This window comes from Bubalus bubalis, chromosome 11 (genome assembly GCF_019923935.1).
Source record: "Bubalus bubalis isolate 160015118507 breed Murrah chromosome 11, NDDB_SH_1, whole genome shotgun sequence".
Classification (NCBI taxonomy): domain Eukaryota; kingdom Metazoa; phylum Chordata; class Mammalia; order Artiodactyla; family Bovidae; genus Bubalus; species Bubalus bubalis.
Genome location: NC_059167.1, coordinates 92,573,414 through 92,597,155, shown reverse-complemented (window position 1 = coordinate 92,597,155; position 23,742 = coordinate 92,573,414). Strand labels below are relative to the sequence as shown.

The 23,742-nt window shown below is 40.6% G+C and overlaps 1 non-coding gene across 1 annotated transcript; it reads left to right on the top strand.

The window, feature by feature from the left end:
• Nucleotides 1-6,603: 6,603 nt before the first annotated feature.
• Nucleotides 6,604-6,675, top strand: TRNAC-GCA. Its single transcript has one exon. It is a non-coding gene; the product is annotated as a tRNA-Cys (tRNA).
• Nucleotides 6,676-23,742: the final 17,067 nt, after the last annotated feature.

Sequence of the window (23,742 nt, the reverse complement as noted above, 5' to 3'; positions counted from 1 at the left end):
ATAGAGTAGTGTGTCAAAATATTTGTTATTTGTGCACTCATTCGTTGACTCCATAGCATTTATTGAGTGTCTACCCCTAAGTGCAGACACCATGCCAGGTGCTGGGGTGGAGGAGGGAATAAAAATAGTGATAAAAATAACTACCATTTCTTGAGTGTTTATTACCTATCTCCTGAAGCCCCACAGTAACACTAGGAACTACATATTTTTATTTACATTTTCCAGAAGAGGACACTGAGGCTTGCCTAAAGACACGTAGACCGAAAGGATAGAGCAGGAGTTAAGCCAGAGGTGGCCCTGTCACCTGCCACTCTAAATCACATGTGCACGCCTTCCTGCGATAAACTAAGTAGTTTAAAATCAATTCAAATCCCTAGCAGCCAGTACATTATTGGCACATGGTAGACTCTTAATAAATGTTTTCTAGATAAATTGAAACTGAGTCACCAAATTTGTGTTTTAATTTTAGTTTGTTTTTATAAGAGTGTGTTATCTACTTACTCTGCTTGGTAGATTCAACTATAGTGAAAGCCGCTCAGTTGTGTCCGACTCTTTGTGACCCCATGGTCTGTACAGTCCATGGAATGTAGACTTCTGTTTGCTCCCCTGGAGAGGCCAGAATACTGGAGTGGCTAGCCTTGCCCTTCTCCAGGGGATCTTCCCAACTCAGGGATCAAACCCAGGTCTCCTGCATTGCAGGTGGATTCTTTACCATCTGAGCCACCGGGGAAGCCCTGATGTGACTATAAAGAATCTTAATCTTACCAATTGCTTGTAAATATTGTGTTGGTCACCCTTAAAGACTCTTACCACAGTTGTCAATTGTGAGGGTCCTGGTTAAATAGATCCTGAGAATAAACTGCATATTTTAGAAGTTTATATGGTGTAATTCCAGAGCCTAATATTCTTTTCCCTCTACAGATTATTCATGTTTTGGTCTTGACCAAAGTTGCTGGAGCTTTACAAGCTAAGTTACATTGAGCATTTTTTAATGCCATTTGCAACAACATGGATGGACCTACAGATTATCAGAAGAAGTGAAGTAAGTCGGAGAGAGAAACATAAATATCATATGAGATCACTTGTATGTGGAATCTAAGAAATGATGCAAATGAACTTATTCATTAAACAGAAACAGAAGCACAGATATAGAGAACAGACTTGTCATTGCCAAGGGGTAGCAGGGTGGGGAGGCAGATATATTAGCAGATATAAATGAGTATATGTAGAATGGATAAACAACAAGCCTCTACTATATAGCACAGGGCACTATATTCAATATCCTGTAATAATCCATAATGGAAAAGAATATAAAAAAAGATGTATAGATGTATAACTGGATCACTTTGCTGTACTTCAGAAACTAACACCACATTGTAAATTACACTTCAATAAAATAAATTTTTAAATGATAATTTTTTAAAATCTCAGCTTTTTTAAAAAACGAAAAGCTCTACTTGCTGTAAGAGAGAAGGACCTGGTAGAGCGTGTGGTGTGAGGACAACTGGGTCCCATCACAGAGGCGCAAGGGGCAAGTGGTGTGACCGTTGAAAAGCACACCGCAAAAGCTGATTCTGAAATAGGTTCACACGAACGATCTTTCAACCGTAATGTGATTCCAGGACTTTTCTCTTCCCTGCACAGACAGAGGTGATTTTAAGAAAATCAATTTCAGATCCTCACCTTGAGTTTGAAAGGACTGTTTTGTACAATAGTGGAGGTTTAGTCCCTAAGTCATGTCTGACTCTTGCAAGCCCATGGACTGCCGCCTGCCAGGCTCCTCTGTCAGGGGCATTTCCCAGGCAAGAATACTGGTGTGGACAATAATTCTGTCTAAAAACACACCTGTGGTCCAGGTATTTGTGAGTGCTCCTTCCACCTTTCCTCTAATAATCACTTCCCCTATCAAAAACAAATTTAAAGCACACCTTTCACTCATCCCAAATCTTTCTACACTGAATTGTAAAACCTAAAATTATCCTGAGATGTCAAAACATCTGAAACCCCAAACACAGGGAGATTCCTAAACACTGGTGCTGAAAAAGTAAATGACTTTAATGGTTGATTAATATTTTTGCAAGTCAGCTGGTTCCTAATTCTTTGCTATTAGTGTAACTGAGGTAGGATATGTTAGCTAGCAGGGCATTAATAATAATAATTCCTGGTGATATAGCACTGTATAATTTCTGATGTAAAACTTGGAAGGTATCCAGGGGATTGAGTAATAGTGCTATAACAAACGGAGAAGGCGATGGCACCCCACTCCAGGACTCTTGCCTGGAAAATCTCATGGACAGAGGAGCCTGATGGGCTGCAGTCCATGGGGTCGCGAGGAGTCGGACACGACTGAGCGACTTCCCTTTCACTTTTCACTTTCACGCATTGGAGAAGGAAATGGCAAGTCACTCCAGTGTTCTTGCCTGGAGAATCCCAGGGATGGAGGAGCCTGGTAGGCTGCCGTCTATGGGGTCACACAGAGTCGGACACGACTGAAGTGACTTAGCAAGCAAGCTATAACAAAATATTCTTTCCCATCTGCTTACTTATTTGAATAAGATTTCTCAGAACTTAAGTCTATAAAAGAGTAAGTAGGCATAGAATTGATGCTAAACTCTGCCTCATCCTACCAATAAATAATATTCAAACGTGCATACATAAGCTAATTGAAAAACCAGTTCAACTCATTTAATAAAGAAATATATTTCTAGTAACATTTTACTTTTCATAATTACATATCAAAATTTATCTTTTGATCACCTGAATAACAATAGTAATAATAACTCAATCTAAAAGAAATGTTAAATATTTTGAGCTTGTTATTACAGCAGAAACTTTACAAACTTACATTTAAATGTATAAACATGTTTTTGTGGTAGAAAATTTGATGGGTCTATCTACAGAAGATGTTCAGACATAAAAATAAATGACACTGTGGGGCGAGGAGGAGTAGAATGAGAATACAGATTTAAGGAAGAAAGACAAACTTTATAATATTTTCTACTATCTAAGAAGAGTTTATTAATGCATTTCTTAAAGGGATAAAGACAGGAATCAAACTGATTTGGTATTTTGCTTCCAATTAATACAGTTGGCTTTTTAAGGTATCAATTTATACTAAGTTAATAATGACATCCTTTGCAAATTTTAAAATATATACACTGATTTAAAAAATTAATAACTTGAAAATGTGTGAGAGTGTCACCTCTCTTACTTTGTTTTTACACTATAATAGAGCAAGGAAGTTAGAAAGCTGTTATACTATGGATCTATAAAGAAAGCTGAGTGCTGAAGAATTGATGCTTTTGAACTGTGGTATTGGAGAAGACTCTTGAGAGTCCCTTGGACTGCAAGGAAGATCCAACCAGTCCATCCTAAAGGAGATCAGTCCTGAATATTCATTGGAAGGACTGATGCTGAAGCTGAAACTCCAACACTTTGGCCACCTGATTCGATGAACTGACTCATTGGTAAAGACCCTGACACTCGGAAAGATTGAAGGTGGGAGGAGAAGGGGACAACAGAGGATGAGATGATTGGATGGCATCACTGACTCAATGGACATGAGTTTGAGTAAGCTCTGGGAGTTGGTGATGGACAGGGAAGCCTGGCATGCTGCAGTCCATCTGGTCACAAAAAGTCGGACAAGACTGAACAACTGAACTGAACTGAATTGAGTCCCACATAAATTCTAAAGAATCTGGCTATACTCTTTTGAAATTTCTAGTCAAAGAAATGTATACATCGTGATAATGGGTAAAAACTGCCATTTCAGAAAATTACCCTATTAACAGAATTGGTGCTCCTAACACTTGCTACACCATCAAGCTTAATTAAAGTGGCTCTTATGAGAGATCAACATTCATAAATTCCAAGAACAAATTTGAGAGATTAACATCAAATCCATGAGTAACTTTCTTTCACTCATTCATTCAACAAACATTGAGCCCCTCTCCTAAGCCAAGCCTGTGGGAGGCTCTGGGGGCCCAGCGGAACAGTCAGGGGCCTGTGTTCCCTGTCAGCTCCATGGCAGTGGGGGCAGGCCATCTGCAAACAGTTGGCGCATAATAAGATAAGCTCAGATTGTGATTAGTGTTGAGGAAAATGAAAGCCAAGGGAAGTGATAACAAGTAATTGAGGAGTGGAGTTGAGGGGCATTGACTCCAACATAATGCAACTTAAGTTTCAGAGCTCTTCATCCGTGCAGGCCCAGTTCAAGCCCCTGGAGGAACTGTGATGCTAGGCTAGTGTGAAGGCACACGCATGCACACACACCACACACCTGGAAACAAAATCACTTCTTAGAGCCCATATACAAAAAAAAAACCTAGTAGAGACTGCTAAAATTTTATTGTTTTAGTTTAGTCATTAAGTCATGACCAGCTCTTTTGCAATCCTGTGGACTGTAGCCCGCCCAGCTCCTCTGTCCACGGAATTTCCCAGGCAAGAATACTGGAGTAGGGTTGCCATGCCCTCCTCCAGGGGATCTTCCTGACCCAGGGATCTTCCTGATCCAGGGATCAAACTTGCATCTCCTGCATTGGCAGGCAGATTCTTTACCACTGAGCCACCTGCAAAGCCCTCTAAAATTTTGATAGCAATCCTAAAACTTAACATGTTATTGCAAATAATGAGTAGAGAAAGCAAAGAACAACTTTTCTGTACTATAAATCATAAAAACACATTTCAATCAGTGATATTTTACCAAAGACTGGATTATCTTCTTATTCACCAACTAGAAAATAATACCACACCATTACTGTCATATGGAGAGGTAACCAAAGAGTATATACCCAAAATTGTAGGGTAAAAACATATTATGTCAGGCAGATAATTATTAAAATTACATGTTCTTCTTCAGGCTTCAGTCTTTTTGCTGTGTCCTTTGTTGTGATTTTTTTCTAAGTAAGTGTTTACTATTCTATGGATTTTTATATTCATAATTTTGCATTCTCTTCCTCAAATTTGGACCTAACAAAACCCATCTGGCCCCTGGGTGAAGCTAATTTAGATGGAAAGATCTGGAAAGCCCTTTCTGAGTTGCTGACATTGGAACAGAAACCTGAATGAGGATGGCATTCTAGGAAGAAATAATGAGTGACAAGGCCTCCAAGGGAGACGAGCTCCTTCAGGGTCTTGGAGGCTGGGGAAGAAGTTTGATTCATTCTAAATGCAGTCAAATAACCATATGATTTATATTTAGACACAGCAACATCAATGTAAAAATATATGGACTAGTTAAAATAGCCTAAAGCCCTAATGTGTATGTATTAAAACATTTTCCCACCCATAAAAGATAGAAATCAGTACCTTCTGAGTGAAAAGCTACTGCCCCTCAGTGGTAAAAGAAGAAAAATTCAGAATAACATGATTCTAGGCTAAAGTAATGGAGAAGGCAATGGCACCCCGCTCCAGTACTCTACTCTTGCCTGGAAAATCCCACAGACGGAGGAGCCTGGTAGGCTGCAGTCCATGGGGTCGCTAAGAGTCGGACACGACTGAGCGACTTCACTTTCACTTTTCACTTTCACGCATTGGAGAAGGAAATGGCAACCCACTCCAGTGTTCTTGCCTGGAGAATCCCAGGGACGGGGGAGCCTGGTGGGCTGCCGTCTATGGGGTCGCATAGAGTCTGACATGACTGAAGTGACTTAGCAGCAGCAGCAGGCTAAAGTAAAACAAAAATTCACTGGTGGTGATAATTTTATTTTTCACTAAGCAATTAACCACAATACCCAATTTTCATAAGATGTGAATTCTAATGATGAACATACAGGGATAGCACTTCACAGTGAGCTTTACTGTCTTGGTTGTTACTTCCTTTCTCCCTTCCTTCATCTTTCCTTTATGTGTTACCTTCCCCACTTCCTCCCCCAACCACCTTCATTCCTTCTTTCTTTGCTTCCTTTCACAAGTGCTTATGAGCACCTGCTTTGTACTATGCATGTATACAGAAGTAACCAAGACAGACATTAGCTTGTGACTCAGAAAGGAAAACAGACCTCAAACAAAGTGTTTCTGTTGCAATTAATTGCAATTCAGTGTTTACTATAGAAAGAGAAGTTTACGATGCCATGGGAGCATCTATCAGGGCCCTACGTTAGACTGGGGAGGTAGAAAAATTCACATTGATGAAGGGGTCTCAAACTTGCTGCCTCAAGGATCACTAGGAATTAGGGCAGTGAAAGCAGAGAGGAGGAGTATTCCAGGCAGAGGAATAGCATCTGTGAAGGCCATGAGATGAGAAGAATGATGTTTGAGGAAATGAAAGAAGACCAAGCCAAGAGGAAAAGAAGCTGAACAAGAGGCAGGGGAGGGAGGTAGGAGTCCTGTGACAAAGCATCTTGCAGACCACAAGAAGGATTTGGGACTTAATCCCAACAGTAATGGGGAAATGCTGAGGGTTAAACAAACAAGTCAAAGAGGACTTTTCATGTTGCGAGGGACAGAAACTATAGCTCCCTGTCCCCTATCCACTCAGCTCCCTGAACCAGAGATAGCCAATAATTCTAGGGTTTTACAAGTCCATTCAGGATTAGCTATGCATAGACATGCAAATATGTCTGTTAATCTTATCATCATTTACATAATTTATGGTTGCATACTTCCCTGGTGGCTCAGACGGTAAAGTGTCTGCCTGCAGTGCAGGAGACCCAGGTTCGATCCCTGGGTTGGGAAGATCCCCTGGAGAAGGAAATGGCAACTCACTCCAGTACTCTTGCCTGGAAAATTCCGTGGACTGAGGAGCCTGGTAGACTACAGTCCATGGAGTCACAAAGAGTCGGACACGACTGAGCAACTTCATTTCACTTCACTGGATATACTGCCCTGAATCTTGTTTTTCTGACTTAACAATGTATCTTAGCAATCATCCCCTATCAGTGGATATAGAGCTGCCTCATCTTTTTCTTCCTCTGGATTAGATTGTCTGTTGCATGCATGGACCATTATTTATTTAACTAGTTTCCTATTGGTGGACATCTAGGTCATTTCAAGGCTTTTACTACTGCACACAAGACCACAGTGAATGTTCCTACCTGTAGCATTGCCACATGTTGAGAGAATAACTGTCAAGATAGATTCCTAGAAATAGAATTCCTGGGTCAAAGAGTATGTTCATTTGGAATTTTGATAGGTATTGCCAAAGTGCCTTCCCTAGGAGTAATATTAACATATGCAGGTAACAAAGTGTTGATAGTATGTGTACAACATATACAAGGATATGGCAGATGAAAAAGTGATATCGCTGCTGCTGCTAAGTCACTTCAGTCATGTCCGACTCTGTGCGACCCCAGAGATGGCAGCCCACCAGGCTCCCCCGTCCCTGGGATTCTCCAGGCAAGAACACTGGAGTGGCTTGCCATTTCCTTCTCCAATGCGTGAAAGTGAAAAGTGAAAGTGAAGTCACTCAGTCGTGTCCGACTCCTAGTGACCCAATGGACTGTAGCCTACCAGGCTCCTCCGTCGATGGGATTTTCCAGGCAAGAGTACTGGAGTGGGGTGCCATTGCCTTCTCCGAGTGATATCGCAGCAGTGTTAATTTGTACTTCTTTTATTAAAGGTGAGCTTGGGCACCCTTAGATCTGATTAAGAGCTAGTGCTTGAGATGAATTAAAAATATCTAATTAGTCAGACAGCCAAAGGCCTAGAGCTAAAAATGATATTTCATTCATTCAACAAGTAGTTTTTTGAAAAACAATTCTGCACTAGGCACACTCATATCATAGGCTCTGATAAATCCAAGATGGATGAAACTTGATCCTGACCCAGATGAGATCAAGTCTAATGAGGGATGTGGAAACATATAATTAAATACAATATTTTTTTTTTTAAAGAGAGAGAAAGGAATGCAAAAAGAGATCACAGAGAAGAGTAGCTAATGCTTACGTGCCAACCATTCACATATATTTTCTTGGAATACTTAATTTTTTATTATTTTTATTTTTGGCTGTGCTGGGTCTTTGCTGCTGCATGGGTGTTTCTCTAGTTGTGGCAAGTGGAGGCTACTCTCTAGCTGCGGTGGGTGGGCTTCTCACTGCAGTGGTCTCTCTTGTTGCAGAGCACAGGCTCTGGGGCACATGAGTTTCAGCAGTTGCAGCACGTGGGCCCAGTTGTTGCAGCTCCCAGGCTCTGGAGCACAGGCTCAAAGCTGTGGCCCATGGGCTTGTTTGCTCTGTAGCATGTAGGATCTTCCCAGATCAGAGATCCAACCTATGTCTCTTGCGTTAGCAGGCAGATTCTTTACCACTGAGCCACCAGGGAAGCCCTAGAATATTTAATTTTTAAAGGACAAAGAGTTGGGAGCAGCAGGTAATTAATATTTTTTCATTTTTTAAAGCCTTGGATTTCTTTTAAAACTTGGCTCTGTGTATTAGCAAAAATACCCACAATTGTTTTAGCAGAACTGGGATTATTTTTCAGACATAAAGATGTGTCTCAAATTGTGGCTAAGACCCCCTTCATGGAAACATAGTGTGAGTAACACAAGGGGGAAGGCGTCTCTGCACACTATTACTTCATCTTCAAAGCCAAGGTCACAGTCAGTTTCACATAGAGAACCCCAGTTTGCCCAGGGTCCCCACCCACCGTGCCCCTGCCCCAGCCAGGTTCAATCAAGATGTGTTCGAAAAGGTTGTTTTTGTCTTCAAGGAACTTTTGGGTGAAAATCAACCTTCTGTCATTAGTTTTATCCTTAGAAAAAGAAACTTTGGCACTTAAATACTTTAAAATGTTTTCAAATCTATTTCTTCTTTCTGGTCTTTCATTTCAGTTCAGTTCAGTCGCTCAGTCGTGTCCGACTCTTTGCCACCCCATGAACTGCAGCACACCAGGCCTCCCTGTCCATCACCAACTCCCAGAGTTCACTCAGACTCACGTCCATTGAGTCGGTGATGCCTTCCAGCCATCTCATCCTCTGTCGTCCCTTTCTCCTCCTGCCCCCAATCCCTCCCAGCATCAGAGTCTTTTCCAATGAGCCAGCTCTTCGCATGAGATGGCCAAAGTACTGGAGTTTCAGCTTTAGCATCATTCCTTCCAAAGAAATCCCAGGGCTGATCTCCTTTAGAATGGACTGGTTGGATCTCCTTGCAGTCCAAGGGACTCTCAAGAGTCTTTTACAACACCACAGTTCAAAAGCATCAATTCTGAGGCGCTCAGCTTTCTTCACAGTCCAACTCTCACACCCATACATGACCACTGGAAAAACCATAGCCTTAACTAGACAGACCTTTGTTGGCAAAGTAATGTCTCTGCTTTTCAATATGCTATCTAGGTTGTTCATAACTTTTCTTCCAAGGAGCAAGGATCTTTTAATTTCATGGCTGCAGTCACCATCTGCAGTGATTTTGGAGCCCAAAAAAATAGTCTGCCACTGTTTCCCCATCTATTTCCCATGAAGTTATGGGACCGGATGCCATGATCTTCGTTTTCTGAATGCTGAGCTTTAAGCCAACTTTTTCACTGTCCTCTTTCACTTTCTTCAAGAGGCATTTTAGTTCCTCTTCACTTTCTGCCATGAGGGTGATGTCATCTGAATATCTGAGGTTATTGATATTTCTCCCGGCAATCTTGATTCCATCTTGTGCTTCTTCCAGCCCAGCGTTTCTCATGATGCACTCTGCATATAAGTTAAATAAGCAGGGTGACAATATACAGCCTTGACATTCTGGTCTTTACTTAATAGTAAATTATATACTTAGTAAAACTCAGGGCAAAATGTGGGTGGAGACAAAACACCCTCTCAGCTTCCCAAGGGCACAGCAGAGTCGCACAGGGGAAAACTGCCGGCAGAAAGAGTGGTCAGTACGTTTGCATCCCACCTTTGGCTTCTCTAAGTCAGAGAGATCAGGAGCTGAGGATTTAAAGGCACCAGATCAAGAGGGCACTTGTCAGGACCCAACACTCCAGTGCTCAGTGACAACCAGTCTTTCCTGGTTCTGGGCTGGGGACTTGGGTTCACAGGGGGAAGGGTGAGTGCAGGTGGACACTGTGCCTGGCTCCACGCATCTTGGACCTGCACCCAAGACTAGCTACGGGGTCCCCGAGTGTGTACTTCTCTTATGTATGAGCTCTGCACACTTATCCCCAGAAAATGTACTATAAGGCCTTCCTCCCAGGATTAACTGAGTGTCTGAAAAAGCCAAGTATTTCAGACATTTTCCTATTTTTCTGTGAAGTTATTCTTGCCTGGAGAATACCATGGACCAAGGAGTCTGGTGGGCTATAGTCCATAGGGTTGCAAAGAGTCAGACACTACTGAAATGACTTAACACATATGCTACCTCAACTATACCTCCTTCAGGACATTCTTCACAAATCATCATGAGCATTCTAGAAAGTTTAAGGTTTCTTATAGACAAGTCTCAGGTAAGACTGATATTCATATCAGTCTTGACAAGGATTCTAGTCAGTGGAAGAAGTCCTTTTCCTGTAATACACGAATGGCGGGTTTTACTCATGTTATTTTTATAATCTCCTAAGATTGTCCATTTCATTACTTTAGTCATGTCCACAAACAGTGTGAGGTTGGGACTATCTTCCCCATTTTACAGATTTGCAACCATTTTTCCTTCCCAGTGATCCATAGTGTACGGAAACAAGTAGAAATGTGAAGCTGGAAAATCTGTATCTCCTACTTCATTCATTCATTTAACAAATATTTACCACATGCAACAATACATCAGGCACTATTCTACAGAATGAAGCTATGGAGGTAAAAATTCATGATCTCCACTTCTCTTTAATAGGTTGCTATTTAGGAAAAGGAGATAAATATTCAGTTCAGTTCAGTTCAGTCGCTCAGTCATGTCCAACTCTTTGCGACCCCCTGAATTGCAGCATGCCAGGCCTCCCTGTCCATCACCAACTCCCAGAATTCACTCCAACTCACGTCCATCAAGTCAGTGATGCCATCCAGCCATCTCATCCTCTGTCGTCCCCTTCTCCTCCTGCCCCCAATCCCTCCCAGCATCAGAGTCTTTTCCAATGAGTCAACTCTTTGCATGAGGTGGCCAAAGTACTGGAGTTTCAGCTCTAGCATCAATCCTTCCAATGAACACCCAGGACTGATTTCCTTTAGAATGGACTGGTTGGATCTCCTTGCAGTCCAAGGGACTCTCAAGAGTCTTCTCCAACACCACAGTTCAAAAGCACCAATTCTTCGTCGCTCAGCTTTCTTCACAATCCAACTCTCACATCCATACATGACCACTGGAAAAACCATAGCCTTGACTAGACGGACCTTTGTTGGCAAAGTAATATCTCTGCTTTTTAATATGCTATCTAGGTTGGTCATAACTTTCCTTCCAAGGAGTAAGCGTCTTTTAATTTCATGGCTGCAATCAAGTGACTACAATAAAATGTTAGTCTTCCTGGAGTATAATGGGCCCCAAAGAAGGGAGAAGTCAACTCCCTGTGTGGAGTAAGGAGGGAGAGTTTCACAGAGGAAAGGGTTCCAACTGTTTTGGAAGAACAGTGAAGATGGAATGGGAGAGGGCATTGCAGGAGGAGATAGCATGAAAGTAAATTAATAAGCAAAGTAATTTTTTAAAAAAAGTACCTTGTATAAGAGTGCCTGGGAGGCTCAGCTAATAAAGCATCAGACTTTTAATCCAAGGGTCCAGGGTTCAAGTCCCTATCCAGGTACCAAAAATAAATAAATAAATGAGTATATAAGGCACCTCTGCTATACAACACTTTATAAAGGTAACATCATTATTCATTAGCAAATACTTATGCTGTCCTTGGCTCCCTGGGGGACTCAGTGGTAAAGAATCCATCTGCAAGGCAGGAGACACAGGTTTAATCCCTTAGTTGGGAAGATCCCCTGGAGGAGGGCATGGCAACCCAGTCTACTATTTTTGCCAGGAAAATCCTATGGACAGAGGAGCCTGGTGGGATACATTTCATGAGATCGCAAAGAGTCAGACATGACTAAAGCAACTGAACACACAGACATGCATGCTGTCCTTAATTATATGCCAGATTGCATATAGGTGCTTAGAATAGAAAGGTGAACAAGGTAATTTTTTTTACCTTTAAGCTTTAAAGAAGTAGAAATACATAAGGTATAGAATTTCTTAGAGTGATACACGTGATGCAGAACAGAAACCAGTAAGGAGGTAACTGGTGGTGGGATCTCTGAAGAGGTGGCGCAAAAACAGAGACCTGCAGGAAGACAACACATGGAGAGTGGAGCAAGGAGCATTTCCAGTAGAAGAGCAGAAGTGCAAAGGCCCTGAGACAGAAATTAACTCAGTGAGTCTGAGGAACAGCAAGGGGGCCACTGTGGCTGGACAGGGTAAGTGAGGAGAGAAAGATAAGTAGGTGCAAGTGGAAGCTTCTATAGGAGTTTAGCTTTCATTCTAGGTACAACAAAAAGTCACTGGGAGGCTTTAAGTAGGGAAGGATATGATATACTCGGGTTTTTAAAAAACTATTCGAACTAGCTTCACAATGAATGGTCTAGAGCAGTGGTTCCCAACCATTTTGGTACCAGGGACTAGTTTTGTGGAAGACAATTTTTCCACATGGCACAGGGAAGGAGGGGGAGCATGATGTCAGGATGACTCAAATGCATTGCATTTACTGTGCACATTATCTCCATTATTATTACATTAGCTCCCCCTCAGATCATCAGGCAGGAGACCCCAGAGGTTAGGGACCCCTGGTCGGGAGGAAGCAGGGATGAACGTCATCACAGATACCATAGGGACTTTCTATCAAACCATGAGTCAGATTGAAAAACTGAATTGTCTTCCTTTCCTAACTTAAACCCCTGTATTGCCCAACTAGTTTAATCATTACATCTCTATCAGCTAGGATCTGGAAAAATAGAACTTATATTAATTAGTTCAACTGAGGGGAACTGGTTACAAACAGATCAGAAAAACTGAAAGAGAAAACAGAGGAAGGTGAGGGAACCCAGACAGAGGTTAGAGCAGCAGGAAGCCTCTGTCACCACCGAAACCAAAACAGCACAGAAAAGGTGGGGTTAGGGAGCCCTACAGCAAGGACACCAGGTGGAAGCCGGAACCTAGGACCAGAGCAGGAGCTAGATGTGGCAAGCAGACTCAGCCACTGCAGCTGATGCCCTGGGGACGGGGCGAGAGGCGAGAACAGGCTTGGCTTCTCTCCCCCTCCCACCTCTGGCCCAACCAGAAGCCAAGAGGAAAGGGAGCCAGGCACAGTAGTTTGAGGGGGTTGGTTACCCAAGATGACAAGCAAGGGAGGGCAGGGAAGGCATCCGAGAGTAATCTGAACACTACATGACTGGCACACAACCAACCGGTGACAGTCCCAGAATTTTAGAAACAACCATTTAGTCATTATGACCTGTCAATTCATCTCCCAAAGCTTCTCTTCTCTATCCCAAAGTCACTGCCCCAGTTCAAGCCTTACCATCTCTCACTTGGACAACAGGAATGGGTTTATAACTTATTTCCCTGCCTCTACTCTCTCCCACTACAAAATGCCCTCCACAGGAATAGACCTACAGATTGCGTTTGTAAACAAAGCTGAAGGTGTCCCAATCTTGACACTCAGCTGAAATCTAGTTCCCAGAGGGCAGCCTCAGAGCCTCTAACAGTCTGGCTCCAGAATGCCTTTCACCCACATCTTCCTATAAAGAAACTGTATTTTAGCCACAAAAGGAGAACTTGAGACTTCCCAAGCATGACATGTTCTTTCATGCTCACATTCCTTGTTCACACTAGTTGGAATTCTCTTTTCAAAATCCTTTCTTCCTCCTGGAATCCTTTAAATCCTAAAAGTTACCTCCTAAATGAAAACTTGCTTCACAATGCCAGATTAAATGAATGACTTTCCTTTGCTGTGTTCCAATCTCAAGTTGTTTGAACTGCTTTTAGAGTTTACATATCATGTGTATACTGCTGAGGAAGAGTACTCTTTACATTGTATTCCAATTCATTTTAGCAGTATCAGTAATTTCCTTCATCATGAGTCCATAACCTGTTTTTATAAAAAGGTGTATTGGCACACAGCCATCCCCATCCTTTGACTTACTGTCTGTGGCTGCCTTAGCACTTACATCATGAAATGTTAATTGAATTGTTTAGAAAGTTGACTAGTGTGACACAGTCTGGATAGCTACCCCCCCTCCCCAAAACTGAGATATTTATCTGGTCCTTTACAGAAAAAGTTTGCCAACTCCTGTCCTCGATGTTTCCTTAACGGGATTCCTAGAACTTAACCCAAAACTTCGCGCATAATAGGTGCTCTATAAATGTTGATCAAATTGTCTAGAAAGATAACAAATAGGCTCAAGAATAAGAGAATACTACCCAGACATAAAAAAGAATGAAATCATGCCATTGACAGCAACATGGTTGGACATAGAGATTACCACACTAAGCAAAATAAGTCAGAAGGGAAAGATAGATACCATATGATATGACTTATACGTGGAATCTAAAACGTGATACAGATGAACTTACCCATGAAACAGAAACAGGCTCGCAGACAGAGAACAGACTTGTGGTGGCCCAGCAGAGGGAGGTGGGGGAGGGATGGACTGCGAGTTCCGAGTTAGCAGGTGCAAACTGTTATGGAGAGAAAGGATAAACAACAAGGTCAAACTGGACAGCACAGGGAACTACATTCCGTGTCCTGTAATAAACCGTAATGGAAGAGAATTAAAAAAAAACAGTAAGAGAAAAGGCCAGGAATAAAAAGAAAGCCTTATTTTTAAAATAATAACACAAAAGCCAAGGGGAAAAGGGAGCCTGTCTTCATGTAAGGAAAGAACTTATATTTTCCCCAGCTTTATTGAGATATTACTGATGTATAACATTATGGAAGCTTAAGGTGTATAATGGGATGATTTGATACTTGCCTATATTGCAAACTATTTCCCACAATAGGGTTAGTTAACACATTCTTCACCTCACATAACTACCATTTTGTGGTTGTTATGGTGAGAACATTTAAGGAAAATGCTCCTGGTGTTTTTGAAACAGAAGAACACAAAAGAATGATTCTCTAACTGTGGGTAAAGAAGTTGGGTTTGGCCTTTCCTTCCTTTGAAAAAGGAAAAAATTATGAATTTTTCTGTTTTAGTAGAAAAGAAAATCTGGAATTCTGGAAGATTAGAGTAAGCATTCTGTGTTGCATGACCTAAATTGGGTCAGGCTTATGCCTTTGAGAGACCCTCTAGCTCATGAGTCTATGAGTAAAGGCATGTATGTGTTTCTATGGTACAATCCTGGGAGTTTCCAGTGTAGGTCCAAGGAGGGGACGGGTGAGCCCTGCAGTGGCAGCCTGAAAGGTCTCTTTGTCTTTCCTTTGAATGTTTGGATAAGTAATCTGAAAATTACATTAACAAAATGTTTTGCATGAACCTAAAAATAACTCAACTGAGCACACTCAAAGTCTTTGTGGTTGTTTTACATGCGAACGTTAATTATGCCTACATGCAAAATTGACTGGTAAAAGATTTTACTGTCAGGTAACAAATACCTCAAACTGTGGCCTCGTGTTCTACATGGTGTTGTGGAGGGCAGCATATGATTTTATTAAAACTTAAAACATAATTCCTCATCACTACTAGTTAGGAATTCAAAGATTCAACATTAAAAATTGAATTCTGGAGGACTCTATCTATAGGCAGATCCTTCACAGTGAGGAGAAACTCTATCCACTGGAAAAAGAAAAGTATTAAAATACAATCAGTAATGGGGGGAAGCTCTGTTTCATATACAACAAACAATGGCAATTCTTTGTAGACACATAGCTTATGCATAGATTTGCTTTTAAATGTTGTTGCTAATGGATTTTTTTAAAGTACTATAAGTAACAATTCTCATTCATTTGCTGATAGGAATACAAAATGGTACAACCACTTTGAAGGACAGTTTAGCAGTTTCTTACAGAACTAGGCCTACTGTTGAGGGGGTGGAGGGGAAGAGATGAATTCGGAGTCTGGGATTCATCACACACACTGCTATATGTAAAGTAGATAACCAACGAGGACCTACTATATAGCACAGGGAATGATACTCAGTGACTTGGAATAATCTATAAGGGAAAAGAATCTGAAAAAAAGACACACACATATATATCCGAATCACCTTGCTGTACACCGGAAACTAATACAACGTTGATTGTAAATCAACTATATTTCAATAAAAACATTTTTAAAAAAAAGAAGGAAAAGAAACTAAGCCTACTCTTATCCATATGATCTGGCAGTCATGCTCCTTAGCATTAGCTGAAAACCAAATTAGCTGAAAATCATGTCCACACATGTCCACAAAACCTGAACACGAATTCATAATTGCCAAAACTTAGAAATACCCAAGATGTTCTTCAATAGGTGAATAAACAAAGCATGGGACATCTGTATGATTGTGTATTTTTCAACCATAAAAAGAAATGAGCTCTCAAGCCGCAAAAAAAATAGAAGACTCTTAATCATAAATGCATATTGCTAAGTCAAACAAGCCAGTTTGAAAAGACTATCTACTAGATACTTCCAATTATGTGACACCATGGAAAAGGCAAAACTATAGAGACAATGAAAAAGATCAGTGGTGGACTTCCCTGGTGGTCCAGTGGGTCCAGACTCCACATTTCTACAGCAGGAGGTGCAGATTCAATCAGTCCCTGGTCAGGGAAGTTCCACATGCCCTGGGAACAGAGGAACAAATCAGGAAAGGAATATTCAACCACTCATTGGCAGATAAGGTGTGAGCAAGAACCCCAAGGAAGAATCACAGCCTTTTCACCCATGCTGGCTATTAAAGCCTACATTTTGGGAATTTCCTGGTGGTTCAGTGCTTAGGACTTGGTGTTTCACTGCCAGGCTGGGTTCAATCCCTGGTCGGGGAACTAAGATCCCACAAGCCCTGCAGCACAGCCCAAAATAAAAAATAAATAAATATATAAATATAGCTTACCGGACTTCCCTGGAGGTGCAGTGGTTAAGAATCCACCTTCCCATGCAGGGGTCACAGGTTCAATTCCTGATCAGGGAACTAAGATGCCACATGCCCCGGGGCAACTAATCCCGCACCGCAATTACTGAGCTCGAGTGCTGCAAAAGACAGAGCCCATGAACCACAAGTGGAGAGGAGACACGCGCCACAGTGAAGATCCTGCATGCCACAACTAAGATGCAGTGCAGCCAAAAATAAAACAAATAAACATAAATAAATACAGTTTATCTTTGAAGGAATGTAAACCCATTGACATTGAATGAAAACAAGCACTTTTAACTCACTAAAAGCCAGTAGGGTTGCTTTAGATTAATTTAGTCTTCACATAAAAAAATCTTCAAACTATTTTAGATTGAAAGGACATCTCTGATCATTTTAATCAGTTTTTGTTTTTTTTTTTGCCAACACAGAATTTAATTTGCTCTATAGACACTTGCATTTTACCTGTCCTCTCTATATGTACTATCCGCTTCTCAAGAAGATAGCTAAAAGTTGATTTATATTAAGGATTTTAAAAATACCTTTCAAGCTTTTTTGGTTAACTTTTCAGAAGCCCAGCAGAAGCCACCTATGTGGCATAATTTTAGGGACATTTCTGCCCAGTTCGTAAGTTTGCCCACCTGCTCTAAAACCAGAAAGACCTTGCTCAGGAAACAAAGAGCTTTATTCTGTACTTAGACAAGACTTAAAAGGCACATCCCCAGAGGAAAGCAAAGCATCTATTTAAATCCAATTGAAAATATTCTCTTCCCAGGTGCTCTCGTCTCTACTCAATTTCTTCATTACTATCAAAACACAGATGACTCACAAATTCATATCTCCAGCCCAAGCCTCTGTCTCCTCAGGCTTCAAACCTGATTATACAACTGGCAAGTTTGTCCTCTTAGAATTCTTGAAGGTGCCCAAGCTTAATGAATTCAAGCTCTTTTCATTCCCCATACCCACCAATACTCCTAACCTGGTTTCCTTCCTTGGTTCCCATCTCAATGAACTAGTCATCCAGTAGAACCAACCTGAAAGCCGGAAGTGACCTCCCTTCACCTCCATGCCCAAACTATCCCCCAATTCTCTCAAAACTGTCTGCTCCTCTACGTCTTCCTCACCTGCTTTACCCAAACTGTCTATTTTAATAACGTCCTAGCAAGTCTACCTGTATCCCTTCTAACCCCAAACAACTTATTCACCATATTACAGCAAAAGCAAAAATGTAATATGTACTATACCCCTTTGCTGTTGTTCAGTCGCTAAGTCAAGCCCAACTCTCTGTGACCCCATGGACTGCAGCATGCCAGGCTTCCCTGTCCTTCACTGTCTCCTGGAGTTTGCTTAAACTCATGTCCATTGAGTCGATGATGCCATCCAACCATCTCATCCTCTTGTGGTCCTCTTCTCCTCCTGCTCTCAATCTTTCCCAGCATCAGGGTCTTTTCCAGTGAGGCGGCTCTTCATCAGGTAGCCAAACTATACCCCTTTGACCCTTCACTGTTACAGAGCCTTTGTATATACTATTTTCCTGACTTGAATCACTCTTCCCTTCTTGATAACTCTGACTCTTTCACATTTCTGTTCAAGTATCATTTTACAGGGAAGCTTCCCTTGGCTTTTATGACCAGATCTAGTCCCCTGTCTCCTAGCAATTTGCATATCTCTTTCACAGCTATCCTCAAGTTGTTATCTTACATTTATTTATTTTGTTATATTGTGTCTCTCACTAGCTTCTCTCATGTCTTCATAAAGGCATGAATTTGTCTAATTTTTTCTCCCTATTGTATCCAAACAAATAGCATAGTGTCGGGTACATAGTGATTGCTCATGAAATAGTCACTGGATAAATAAATACATAAACTAAAATATAAATAACCAATCAAATTCTTTCCCCAAAATAAAGTTTTTTATGATAGATGCCAACCAGAAGGAGAATGAAAAAAAAACAAAATGAAAAAAAAAATGCCTGGCACATAATAGGTACACAATTTTGTAAAAATTCATCTACTTTAAAACTTTCATAGAGCCAATATCTACAGCCTGTTACTCTATGCATTCATGGCGAGCGGAACTAAAGCAATGCAATTTGCTTCCAGGATGCTAAGAATGAAGTGTTTTTGTCTGTTTCTACTTCCCGAACACGCTTTGCTTTGTGTAAATTTGCTGTGACTACACAAGACAGATTAGGCCAAATGCAGGAAAGAGTTGCAAGGATTTTCACTTTGCAGGTTGGGCACTATGCCTGGAAGGGATGAAATTTAGGTCTTCCTGTTAAATGGATACCCAGCTGCCTAGTCTTAAGACTCAAATAAAGAATATCTACTAGAAAGAGAATCATCCCTAAATATGGGCCAGAGAATTCAAGATTTCAAGGATAGCTTCCTCAGTGTGTGAGTGAGACACTCAAAGGGACAGAAGATGAAGTGCCTCCATGAGTTCAGTTAAGGACACAGCCCAGTAAGGAAAAGCTGCAGGGCTTATGATTGCTTTATAAAACAGTGTGAAGAGAACTGTTTGGCACTCGTTTACACATGACAGGCTCACAATAATTCATTTCTTTAAATATGAAGCCCCAAGTCACCCCATCTAAAATTATGTTTCCTACCAACATTGCTTAGTAACTACACAGAGGAATGAGCACTGGCCTGGAGGCAGCTTCTACATATCTCCTGAGATAATGACACGCTCTCGCCTTTACAAAAGTCCTGCTCAAGACACCTGGGTTCTTGTCCCATTTCTCTGGCACTAATTAGCTCCAAGGCTCTCACACAGTCTCAGTTCTTCACATATAAAATGAGAAGGCTGTAGTTTTTTAAGGCTTTAAACTTCATTCCAGTTCTAAATTCTTTGATTTGTTCCTGAATCTCTGCTGGCGGATTGGAGTGTTAAGTCACCTACTTGGTCTCCGGAGTCGCAGGAGCATTGTAGAGGCTCCCTGTTCTTTGAGAGGGTTGGTTCACAGGAGGAATTTACTGGAAGGACTGATGCTGAAGCTCCAGTCCTTTGGCCACCTGATGCGAAGAGCCAACTCATTAGAAAAGATCCTGATGCTGGGAAAGATTGAGGGCAGAAGGAGAAGGGGGTGGCAGAGGATGAGATGGTTAGATAACATCATCGACACAATGGACATGAATCTGAGCAAATTCCAGGAGATACTGAAGCACAGGGAAGCTTAAGATGCTGCAGTCCATGCCATTGCAAAGAGTCAGACACAACCTAGTGACCAAACAACAACCACCAGTGAAGTGAGCAGAGGAGAAACCTGTTCTTTCCTCACAGGAACATAAGCAGCCTCCAACCTGGGCTGACTGAAGGGCTGGGGTGGGAGGAAGAAGCAGACAGGGCACAGCTGCCATGATGGTGAGCAGGAATTTTGCCCCCAGGAGGCACTGGCCAGGTTTCCCTTAACCACTGCTCTAATCTCAGCAGGTCTGCCACTGGCTTCACAGGCCTCCCCTCTGCAGCTGTGCCTCACAGGACTCACTTGAAGAATATCAAGTCTTCCATGGCACATTGTCATGTTTACTGAGCAGCTGTACCTGCATTTAAAGAAAAAGAACATGTGTCCTCTCCAGTAACCCTCTGGCGGGCTTATGCTACAACAGAAAATATCTGAAGCAAAGGACATTTTCAAAGAGGAGGCATAAATTCAAGCTACCTGAATCACTTTGTGTTTCTGTCCCCAGTAGGGGAGAGAGACATTCCTTCTTTTATTTTCCCAAATGGATTCTTGTCTCCTTCAAGGCTTTACCATGGGCAAGAAGATTAATGTCAACTTCTACAGGAAAGTTTTGTTTGTTCAACTAACCTACCAGAGAAAGACTCTAAGTTCAATTTCTTTGCCTTGTTTTTATAGATGATAAATATACTGCCTTGCTTAGGATACATTTTTCACAATGTAACCCAAAATACTACATGTCAAAATAATTTTCAAATTTCATTCTTATAAACATACAATTTGAAATGTAGCAAGATGTTGTCAAAGTATAATTTGCTTAAGAATAATATTTTAAATTGAGATTTATTCTTGGCTATACTATACATTTGTCACTTCTTGGATAAATTTTTTTTGTTAACTCCCTACTGAATTATGTTTGTCAACTCCCTTCTGTTTTATTTGAATCAAAAAATTGACTTTCATCTTAAACAGATATGACAAAAGGAATTTTTCTGTTTTGAAAAGTCAAACTCATTCTTTTACTGTCCTCTCCTTCAACCTTACTTTGGGTATTTTTAGCCTAAGCCAATCTTTCAATATTTACTTTATGTATGTAAATAACACATGTTCCTTTCAGAAATGCTACCTACATTCCCAAAAAAGCAGTGACTCTGATCCCTTACTGCTGTCATTCAAGTCCTAAGGGTTCCAACTCAAGTTCCTGGGTGACTGGAAACACCACCCTCATCCTATTGGATTCATTATGGATAACAGAAGAATAACGACACTTGTAATTACTGACAGATGGCTTGCCATCCTCTTTGAAGTTCCCCAAAGCAAGATGCCCCAAATGTATGCTCAGAATTATTTGTTGGTGAGATTACAAAGCAAATTTTAGCTAACTCAAAACAAAATGGCATATTTTTCCTTTATTTAACTTGAATTACAATATTTCTCAAACACAGAATATAAAGACTCATACATGTAAATACATGAGCTGTTCGCATGAAGTTGCCATCATAAATAGAAGTCAACTTGTAACAACCTCTGTTTCAAGAGAATTATTACTAATGTTGAAAATAGTCAAATGTCACCAAATAAAAATAGGTTATTCTCCTTATAAGGCAAATATATTGTGTGTTTCAGTGATGATGACCCAAACATGATCATTTCAAATTGCTTAAGATTTTGTAGAATCTAATGCCCAAAGTTCTATCTGCTTTCCAGCTTTCACATCCCCCTTACATTATAGATTAAATCTCATAATATTGTTTTGGAAGCTTTTGTCTACTTTCCTTCTGAATCCACATCCTATTTTTTTTATAGGAAATTTGTTGACAGTTTGATGTCCTAAACTCCATGCCTATTTTCATCTATCTCCATAGTAACTACACATTCCCCACAATGTTAAACTTTAGACCAAAGACAAAAATACATAGCCAAAAAGAAATCATTTTCTACGTATTGACTTTCTGAGCCAGTCTAGTGTGTTTGCTATGAATGCCATAGCAAACATCTTTATAGGCATATCAACATCTTTATATACATATCAACATCTTCATAATGGAATTAACTATGCCTTTTAAATTTTTGGCAGCATTTTTGGAGAGCTTATATAAAGTTGATATAGAAAATTATGTATTCTCCCAAAGGATTGCTTAAGATGCAGTGGTAAAGGCAAAATAATTGCCTAGGCTGATATCCAAAGGGAAGGCAAATTATGAGGTCAGGTGTGGCTTCCCCGAGACTTGAGCAAAACTAGTTCTTCCATCACGGGAGTAATTCCCCTTCCCAGCAAGAAACTCACTGCCACTCCCCTGAGTCACATGCAAACTGTGCTATTAGAGATGAAACACCAACTGACATCTACAAAAATAGTCTCATAATTTTTCAGTGTAAACATTTAATGCCACAGTGATTTCATGGGTCTATGCATTCTTTTGATAGTTATAGATGACTGACTCCAAATGATACTTAGCCAAGTGACAGTAACCCTGTAAATGCCTGCCTCAAAGGGCTGACCACCACTGCACAGTAACACACACATTTATGTGTCAGTCTCCCGAGCACCTGTCATTATAATGTTCAGGCGCTAGAACACATCAAACATTGCAACACAAGAGACTGCTAAAGGCTTACCCAAACTACAAAGCCACGCTCTTGTTGGCAAATGATTCAGATAATTATAATGAAAATGACACCAACAAGGTTCATAAACTGAAACTAATATTTAAAACGAATGTTAAACTGAAACAAATGAGGTTTTATTGTGTGGATAAAGAACACAAGATTCTGGCTTAGAATTCATAGCATCCTGTGGTTGGAAAGTGCCTTTTTAGAGGCCGTACAGCTCAGCCACTCACCTAATGCAGAAATTTCTTGGACAACATTCTTAACAAGTGGTCATCAGCCTCTGCTTTTTCATCCCGCGCCCAAGAGTGCGCTGCTGCTGTCAGAAGTCGCCTTACTGAAACTCCCACCCACTCATTTCTGTCTCCTAGAGTTCTTAAATCAGTTCTGCCACTCTCTATACTAGTTAGTTGGCTTTTTTTAATATATAATAATACAAATAAAAGCAAGCATTTATTGAGTACTTACTATGTGCCAGGCATTGTATTAAGTATTTTATATGAACTATATTATTTATTTAGAGATGATGAGTGTAAACTCTGGAGCCAGACTGTCTGACTTAGAATTCTGGCTCTGCCAGTTACTAACTATACAACATTAGAAAAGTCACTTAACCTTTTTCTGTGCTTTGGTTCCTCAGCTATAAAATAGGCATAATAGTAATAATGCCTATGTTATGATAATTAAATGTTGGTATACCTAAAGTGTTTAGAATAGTGCCTAGCATATGATAAAGACTATAAAAATGCTGTTGTGTTACTCATTTCTATCATCATTCTTACTATAATCCTATTGTATAGATGAGCAAACTGAGGTTTAGTAAAGAGGTTAGGCAACTTAAGGAACAATTCTCATTGTTAAATCACATCTGGAATCAATTTACTATCCACTGTTTTCACTATTGCTTGTGTGTTTGTTATACCATTTAACTTTGCTTTTTTTTTTTAAATAGATTCAGTTCTAGGAACATTTTTCAGTGTTTGATTTGTTCTAAGAGTTTGTAACCAATAGTGTGACTTC